The sequence below is a fragment of the Nipponia nippon genome, unplaced genomic scaffold, assembly GCF_047370975.1.
Source record: "Nipponia nippon isolate SJK-2023a ecotype South Korea unplaced genomic scaffold, ASM4737097v1 scaffold_34, whole genome shotgun sequence".
Classification (NCBI taxonomy): Eukaryota; Metazoa; Chordata; class Aves; order Pelecaniformes; family Threskiornithidae; genus Nipponia; species Nipponia nippon.
The window spans coordinates 3,581,834-3,590,844 of record NW_028262352.1 but is presented as its reverse complement, the minus strand read 5'-3'; the positions used below and the strand labels follow the sequence as shown (position 1 = coordinate 3,590,844).

The following is a 9,011-nucleotide window of genomic DNA, read 5'->3' as shown; positions in this document are numbered from 1 at the left end:
ATATAGTAAACCAATAGTGTACGAAATTTTAATCACTAACCAATAAGTGTAAAATTAGGCAGGATTATACTAATCATGTAGTAAAATAAATATTCTGTAGTTTTGTACGAAGGCGTGCTAGCTTTGTGGAACTGCCACCTAGCACCCATCTCTGCTCAGACATGAAATAAAATACCTCTGCTCTGTGTGTTAATTGGCGTCTGCACACCGGGCGAACGACCCCGCTTTTGGGACAAGCAGATTGGTGACTCATCTTCTTTGAGGAGGAACCTAGGGCCAAGCCCTGTTGAGGTGGCATCCACATAATTCCTAACATGGACTAGGTGGCGGCTGCGTAATTCCTGCAACACCATGATCGATCACAGATTGAGAGTGGCCTCGCACTCTCTCAGCACTAGCTACTTCATAGTAGTATGGGGCTATGTTTTGGATTTGTGCTGGAAACAGTGTTGATAATACAGGGATGTTCCAGTTATTGCTGAGTAGTGCTTATACAGAGTCAAGGCCTTTTCTGCTTCTCGCACCACCCCACCAGCGAGTAGGCTGGGGGTGCACAATAAGTTGGGAGGGGACACAGCCGGGACAGCTGACCCCAACTGACCAAAGGGATATTCCATACCATATGACGTCATGCTCAGCAATAGAAAGCTGGGGGAAGAAGAATGAAGGGGGGGACATTCCGATTTATGGCGTTTGTCTTCCCAAGTAACCATTACATGTGATGGAACCCTGCTTTCCTGGAGATGGCTGAACACCTGCCTGCCGATGGGAAGGAGTGAATGAATTCCTTGTTTTGCTTTGCTTGCGTGCGGGGCTTTTGCTTTACCTATTAAACTGTCTTTATCTCAACCCATGAGTTTTCTCACTTTTACTCTTCTGATTCTCTCCTCCATCCTACCACGGGGGAGTGAGTGAGTGGCTGTGTGGTGCTTAGTTGCTGGCTGGGGTTAAATCACAACACTGTCCTTGCTTCCACCCTCTGTATGCTTCCTTTTTGTGCTTGACTTTGGCCAGCAGCTCCTTGTTCATCCATGCAGGCCTTCTGGCACTTTTTCCTGACTTCCTGTTCTTTGGGATGGAGCTCTCCTGAGCTTGGAGGAGGTGGTCCTTTAATATTAACCAGCTTTCTTGGGCCCCTCTTCCTTCTATGGCCTTATCCCATGGGACTCTTCCAAGCAGATCTTTGAAAAGGCCAGAGTCTTCTCTCTCTTAAAGTCCAGGGTTGTGAGCTTGCTTTTTACCCTGCTCCCTGCCCTCAGGATCCTGAACTCCATCTCATGTTCACTGCAGCCAAGGCTGCCTTTGACCTGTCCTGGTTTCAGCTGGGTTAGAGTTAATTTTCTTCCTAGTAGCTGGTATAGTGCTGTGTTTTGGATTTAGGATGAGAATAATGATGATAACACAACGATGTTTTAGTTGTTGCTAAGCAGTGCTTACAGTAGTCAAGGACTTTTCAGCTTCCCATGTTCTGCCAGGTGCACAAGAAGCTGGGAGGGGGCACAGCCAGGACAGCTGACCCAAACTGGCCAAAGGGCTATTCCATACCATATGATGTCATGCTCAGTATATAAACTGGGGGGAGTTGGCCAGGGGGCAGCGATCACTGCTTGGGAGACGTTCTGGGCATCAGTTGGCGGGTGGTGAGCAATTGTAGAGTGTATCACTTGCTGTGTATATTATTATTGTATTATTATATTATTATTATTACTATTATTATTGCTACTATTCTATTTTATTTGACTTCAATTATTAAACTGTTCTTATCTCAACCCACGAGTTTTCTCCCTTTTACCCTTCTGATTCTCTCCCCCATCCCACTAGGGAGGGGGGATTGAGCGAGTGGCTGTGTGGTGCTTAGTTGCCGGCTAGGGTTAAACCATGACACCTTCACATCCCCAACAAGCCCCTCCTTGTTGGTGAGTATGAGGTCCAGCAGAGCACCTCTCCTCATTGGCTCTCCTATCTCTTGCATCAGGAAATTGTCATCAACACACTCCAGGAACCTCCGCCTTGCTGTGTTGTTCTTCCAGCAGATATCAGCATGGCTCGAGTCCCTCATGAGGGCCAGGGCCTGCAAACGTGAGGCTGCCCCTAGCTGTCTATAGAGGGCCTCATCCACTCATTCCTCCTGGTCAGGTGGCCTATAGCAGACACCCACTACAGTGTCACCCTTACCCACCTTCTCTATAATCCTTACCCAGAAGCTCTCGTTTGGCTCCTCATCCATCCCCAGGCAGAGCTCCAAGCACTCCAGCTGCTCTCTCACATAAAGGGCAACTCACCCTCCTCATCTTCCCAGCCTGTCCTTCCTGAAGAGCCTGTATCCCTCCATTGCAACACTCCAGTCACAGGAGCCATCTCACCATGTCTCCATGATCCCAACAAGACTGTAGCCCTGCAGCTGCACACAGTTCTCTAACTCCTCATGTTTATTCCCCATGCTGTGTGCATTAGTGTACAGGCACTTCAGAGAGGCACCCCAGCATGTTGAGTTCCTGGAGAGTGTTTGGGGGATTTCTCCATAATGGTGCTACTATAGGCACTTCCTTGCTTACATGCAAGCTTAAGCTCTGTTTTGCTGATTTTGTGTTTCCTTTCATTCACATCATCCCAGCCCTTTGCTCAGTAATCCTGTCTGTCACTCCCTCACAGGACTGGTGGTTACTCTTTCCCTCCCTTGTCATTCATATTTTAAAGCCCTCCTTACCAAGTCAGCCATCCTGCTGGCATCCTTTGCTCCGCTCAGTGAGGTTGCATCCTATCTCTCCCAAGCATACCTTGATCCTCAGACAGGGTCCCATTGTTACATGTGGGATTCAGAAAAATGTTAATCACCAAGGACTGCTTCAAGAAGACAGCTACCAAGGACAGAGTAGAGCTAGGAAGAAAGTTAATCACCAACAACTGGCAGAAACCAAGGACAGAGGAGAGGCCTGTAAGATAAGAAGGAATGCCTGAATGAAATAGGGAGCTCAGAACAAAGATAATGGGGAGTCTGAACATAAAGCAAGAACATCCCTGGACATTGAGGAGTGTCAGCTGTGTTCTTAACAAAAGAAAACAGCCAAATCAGCATGATTGGGTGGAAAAAATCAACGAGGTCAACAAGCGGACAGCTCGAATTTGAGGATAACTACCACCGAGAACCCCCCAAAAGAATTCCCAGAATTAAACAGCGCATGCTCTGGTGGGAGGGGAAATATGTTAATGATTTCTGGGAAATAATTGTAATATTAATGACTTTTCTCAGAAAATTAATGAATATGTATGTTTAAGTTTGATAAATACCTTGCTGGCGTGACCTATGGCATGCACGCTAGGTGGAGCTATCCCCCGTGCATCCAGCGCTGCAATAAAGAATGCCTACTTTCTAAACGCCAAATTGGCGTTAGAAAGTTTTTGGGCCAGTTTGCAGTAACAGTTTTGGTGACCCAGGTGGGACTGTGCTTCTGAACCTCGACGGATCCACGGGATCGCAGGACCTCTAGCCAGCACCGAGAGATTCTCGGGGAGAACCTCCAGTCCCTGGACCAAAGAGCTCTAAGAAGGATCCTTGGGAAGGTAAAAGGCTTCCTTTAATTTTGGAGGTTGCAACCGAGTAAAGGAGATTGCCTGCCTGTCAGACGGGGTGAAAGCCTCACAGGGTCGGGCCAAGGAGGGACCTGCAGGTGGAGGAAAATCCTGCTAGACGACAAAAGTCTGTGGGGCACCTGAGTTTCAGGTAGATGATATTTTGTGCACAAACACAGATTGAGAACTCTGGGGATGCCCAGGATTAAATTTGGGTTTTAATTGGCTGTGGTAAGACTGAATTAATGAATTAATATTTTGTGAAAAGTTTGGTTTAATCTCACTAAATTTTGGATTAAGTCATTGCCCTTGTGTCTCTGTGTTAAGTTATTGTTTTGTGCTTTTGTGTCACTCCCTTGTGGTTTTGTGATGGGTAATAAACCCTCAGCAGAAGGGGGATTCTGAAAAAATCTCCCCTGGGATGTATATTGAAACATTGGAAGGATGTAGGTGGCAGCCGGGGGGGGGGGGGGGGGTACAGCTACCAAGAGGGATTTAATTAAGTATTGTAATCAATGGTAGCCACTATGTAAGCTGGATGATGGAGAAAAGTGGCCGAAAAATGGAACTTTAAGTTATAACACCTTGTTGCAATTGATGTTGTTTCTTTGGAGGGAAGGAAAATGGGATGAAGTGTTATATGCTGATATGTTTTTAACTTTGCATGATCATCCTGAGTGGCAGAAGGATTGCGGAATAGTTCCGGGGGATCCTATGGTACTGACTTTGGAGAAGGAGAATAAGAAAGTTGGAAAGGGGTTGAGAAGGTGTTGTTCATCATGTAGTATTGGGCAGAGATGTTTGAAATATGAAGAGGAAAAGGAGGAAGATTTGGATTTATTAGTGGCGCCGCGGAGGAGAGTGGAACAGAGGGAAGAATTGTTGAGGGAGAATGAAAACCGAGAAGGGGCTGGAGTGGGTGTAGGTATGGTACAAAGGAGTAAGGGAAATGAAGGATTTAGTCCGATAGCAGGGAGGACAAGGGGAGGCTAGAGATTTGGAAAAGTTACTTGATGTGGCTTGGACAGTATATAATAACAGAGAAAAAGAGAAGATCAGACGGGAAAAGAGGTATGCTCAAGTTGCTAGCTGCTTTGACCAGGCTTCCTCAGTCGGGAGAAGGTCGAATCGGATGCAGGGGCAGAGGAAGAGGAGCCTATCTTGCCTGCCATGGAACAAGGTTAGCAGAAAACCAATGTGCCATATGTAAACAGTTTGGGCATTGGAAAAAGGAGTGTCTGCAGAAATCAGGTCGGGAAGTGCTGACCAAAGCAGTGAATGTGATGAATTTGGATCAGGAATGAAGGAGACCGGGGGATTCCTTCCCAGCAGAACCCCTGATTAAAGCTGAGCTGGGGAATGAAGAAATAGAATTTCTGGTAGATACGGGAGTAACTTATTCAGTGTTAAATACACCTCTGGGAAATTTAAGCCCGGATGCTGTAACTGTTGTTGGTGCAACTGGGAAACAGGAAACTCGGCTTTTCTTTCAATCATCTTTGACTTTTAAATTGGGAAAAAGATTGATGATACATCAGTTTTTATATATGCCAGAATGTCCAAGACCCCTCATGGGAAGAGACTTGTTAAGCAAATTGGAAGCACAAATCTCTTTCCAGTATGGAGAAATTAAATTCTCAGTTCCAGAATCTAAAGCCATAGAGGCAAGAATTTTTATGTTACAGGATCCTGCATCCAATGAGGGGTAAATTTCAACGGAGATAGAGAATGCGGTAATTCCTATGGTGTGGGCGGCAGATGTTCCAGGAAGATCCAAATCAGCAGAACCAGTAAAAATCACTTTAAAACCAGGGGCCAGGCTGGTAAGATTAAAACAGTATCCACTCAAACTTGAAGCCAGACAAGGATTAGAACCTTTAATACAAAAATTTTTAAATTACAGATTGCTAGCGGAGTGTGAATCAGAATATAATACTCCAATACTACCAGTAAAGAAACCTAATGGCAAAGAATATAGATTAGTTCAGGACTTGCAGGCTATTAATCAAATTGTGCAAGATATCCATCCTGTAGTGGCTAACCCTTAAACTTTATTGACAACACTTAGAGAAAAATATAAATGGTTTACTGTGACAGATTTGAAAGATGCCTTTTTCTGCATACCTGTGGAGGCTGATAGTTAAACCATTTTTGCATTTGAATAGGAGAATCCAACTACAGACAAAAAACACAATTAACTTGGACTGTATTACCTCAGGGTTTCAAAAACAGTCCTACTATTTTTGGAAACCAATTAGCTAAAGAATTGGAACAATGGAGAAAAGAAAATATGGAAGGAGCCCTACTCCAATATGTGGATGATCTTTTAGCCACAGAGACTGAAGAAGAATGTATTCAATTAACAATCAGCATATTGAACTTCTTAGGCCTTAATGGATACCGGGTTTCGAGGGATAAAGTACAAATCGTTAAGAAAACTGTATTTTATCTTGGATTTGAGATTTCACAGGGACAGAGACAACTGGGAAATCATCAAAAAGAAGCTATATGCCAGACACCAGAGCCACGAACCGTGCGGGAATTACGAACATTTCTGGGAATGGCCGGATGGTGTCACTTGTGGATTGCCAACTATGGAATACTGGTAGGATCTCTATATGAAGCTTTAAAATTATCTGGAGGACAATTTCTTGAATGGACCCCCGAGTGTCAAACTGCCTTCAGGAATTTGAAAAAGGCCCTTATGTCCACTCCTGCTTTGGGACTGCCAGATTTAATGAAACCTTTTGAGTTATTTGTACATGAAAAGCAACACCTGGCCTTGGGGGTACTGGCTCAACAATTAGGGAACTGGAAACAGCCAGTGGGATATTTTTCTAAGCAACTGGAAACGTAAGCCAAGGCTGGCCAGGATGCTTGAGAGCTGTGGCTGCAACCGTTTTATTGATTCAAGAAGCAAGGAAATTAACCCTGGGGCAATGAATAACTGTTTATGTGCCTCATATGGTTATTGCCGTATTAGAACAAAAGGGGGGACATTGGCTCTCCCCCAGCAGAATGCTTAAGTACCAGGTGGTTCTTTTAGAACAAGATGACATAGAATTGAAGACTACCATGGCAGTGAATCTGGCTACCTTTTTGAATGCTGAAAATCCAGAAGAATCACTGGTACATGATTGTATACAAACAATAGAGTAAGTATACTCTAGCCAACCTGACCTTAAAAGTGAACCCTTGATTAACCCAGATTTAGAAGTGTTTACAGACGGAAGCAGTTACGTTATAGACGGACAGCGAAAAGCCGGATACACAGTAGTGACACTTACTCAGGTATTGGAGGCCAAGGCTTTACCTGTGAGTACATCTGCTCAGAAGGGAGAATTGATAGCCCTGACACGAGCCCTGGATTTGTCTCAAGGGAAGAAGGTAAATATCTGGACAGACTCTAAATATGCTTTTGGAGTGATCCATGCTCACGGAGCAATTTGGAAAGAAAGAGAATTATTATCCGCACAAGGTATGCCTATTAAACACTCAGAAGAGATCTTACAACTTTTAAAGAGTGTTCAGAAACCAGCTGAAGTAGCAGTAATGCATTGTAAAGCTCACCAAAGTGGACGATCCCCTGTTATTGATGGTAATAGATTAGCAGATAAAGCAGCCAAGGAGGCTGTGGAACAAGGCATCTTTGTAGTAATGCCCAAAAAGAAAATATCACTACCGGATGAAGGACCTAAATATGGATCAGCAGACAAGCAGTTAGCTGATCTTTTAAAAGCTGTTCCTAATGAAAAAGGGTGGATGATAACCCCAAATTATCAGGTTGTAGTAACTCCAGACATAATGACTGAAATAATGAAAAGGGAGCATCAGCAGACCCACTGGGGAATAGAGTCCCTAGTACAAGGATTACAGAAAGTTGCTGTAAGTGTTGGAATGATAAAAATAGCTAAATCAATTGTTGATAAAAGTGTTCGATTTGTCAAAGAAATAACCCTAGCATTATTAGAAAACCTCTCCTGGGATCTTTACCCCAGGGAAATACACCAGGAGATTACTGGCAAATTGATTTCTCAGAGTTGCCAAAACAAGCAGGCTAGCGATATCTATTAGTAATGGTTGATACTTTTTCTGGGTGGCCCGAAGTGTTTCCCTGTCACACCAACCAAGCTAAAGAAGTGACAAAAAAACTCTGTTAAAAGAAATAATTACAAGGTTTGGGGTTCCTTTAGGAATGTCATCAGATAGAGGCCCAAACTTTTACAGTGGAAGTTGTTAAGCAATTAAGTAAGGTATTAGACATTAAATGGGATTACCATATACCTTGGAGGCCTCAATCTAGTGGTAAAGTAGAAAGGATGAATCAGACATTGAAAACACAACTTAGCAAAATCTGTCAGGAAACTTCGTTGAAATGGCCTCAAGCATTACCTATAACTTTACTTTGCATTCGAGTCCAGCCTAGGTCAACGGATCATTTAAGTCCATATGAAATTTTGTTCGGTAGACCATAACAGAGTCCTAAATTTCCAAAAACCCTACATATACGAGGGAAAATTGATTTAAATCAATATGTAATTTCTTTAGGAAAAACTATTAATGCATTGCAGAAATATATTGTGATGTCACGACCTCTCAGACTGGATGCTCTGGTACACTCCATTCAACCAGGTGACTGGATCTATGTAAAGAACTGGGATTCCCAGCCTCTGACTGAGCGATGGGAAGGACCTTATCAGGTATTGTTAACAACTTACACAGCTGTTAAGATTGCAGAAAAGGAGCCTTGGATACATTATTCAAGGATCAAAAGTGCACCGTCTCCAAATTGGACTGTGCAGGAGGCAGGACCTTTGAAATTAAAACTCAGAAGAACTCAATGAATTGTTTCTGGACTGAGGTTATAGCCTTTGCAGAAGTAGATTGCCCTCAGGGCGGACTAACGATAGTACTGCTTTGTTTCTTTTTCCTTATTTTCCTTTGTTGAAATATGTATCTGAGATGTATAATTTTTTCATTTGTGGTGTGGTATTATAAGCTCACGGACTCTGTTGAGCCAGGGGAACCAAGAAGGGTCACTTAATTTGTGGAACTATAATCTCCATTTGGAAATGGTTGAGAAAACTATGAAGGTGGCTAATTCAAAAGAAAAACCTCATTTAGGTTCGAGGAGACATGGAATTGGCTGACTTCCTGGTTCCCCAATTTGAGCTCGTGGTTAAGAAAATTGTTGCTGTTATTGGTCATCATTTTGTTAGCTTTTGTCTGTATATATGTAACTATACAGTGTTCTGTACAATGTTGTCTAACCCTGATAAAAAGATTATCTTTGGAGTGAGGCTTGTCAATCATTGGAGATTTGTCTGTCATTGATGAAGATATTAAACAGCACTGGCCCCAGAACGGACCCTTGAGGGACACCACTCGTCATTGTTCTCCATCTGGACATCGAGCCATTGACCACTACCCTCTGGATGCGA

The 9,011-nt window shown here is 43.5% G+C and overlaps 1 long non-coding RNA gene across 1 annotated transcript in view; it reads left to right on the top strand.

Annotated features, from left to right (window-relative positions):
- Positions 1-3,329: 3,329 nt before the first annotated feature.
- The window catches only part of LOC148054110 (uncharacterized), a 35,339-nt gene continuing 29,657 nt past the window's right edge, over positions 3,330-9,011 (top strand). Inside the window, exon 1 of the long non-coding RNA XR_015707668.1 lies at positions 3,330-3,561. This is a non-coding gene — a long non-coding RNA (uncharacterized LOC148054110). The remainder of the gene's footprint in view (positions 3,562-9,011) is intronic.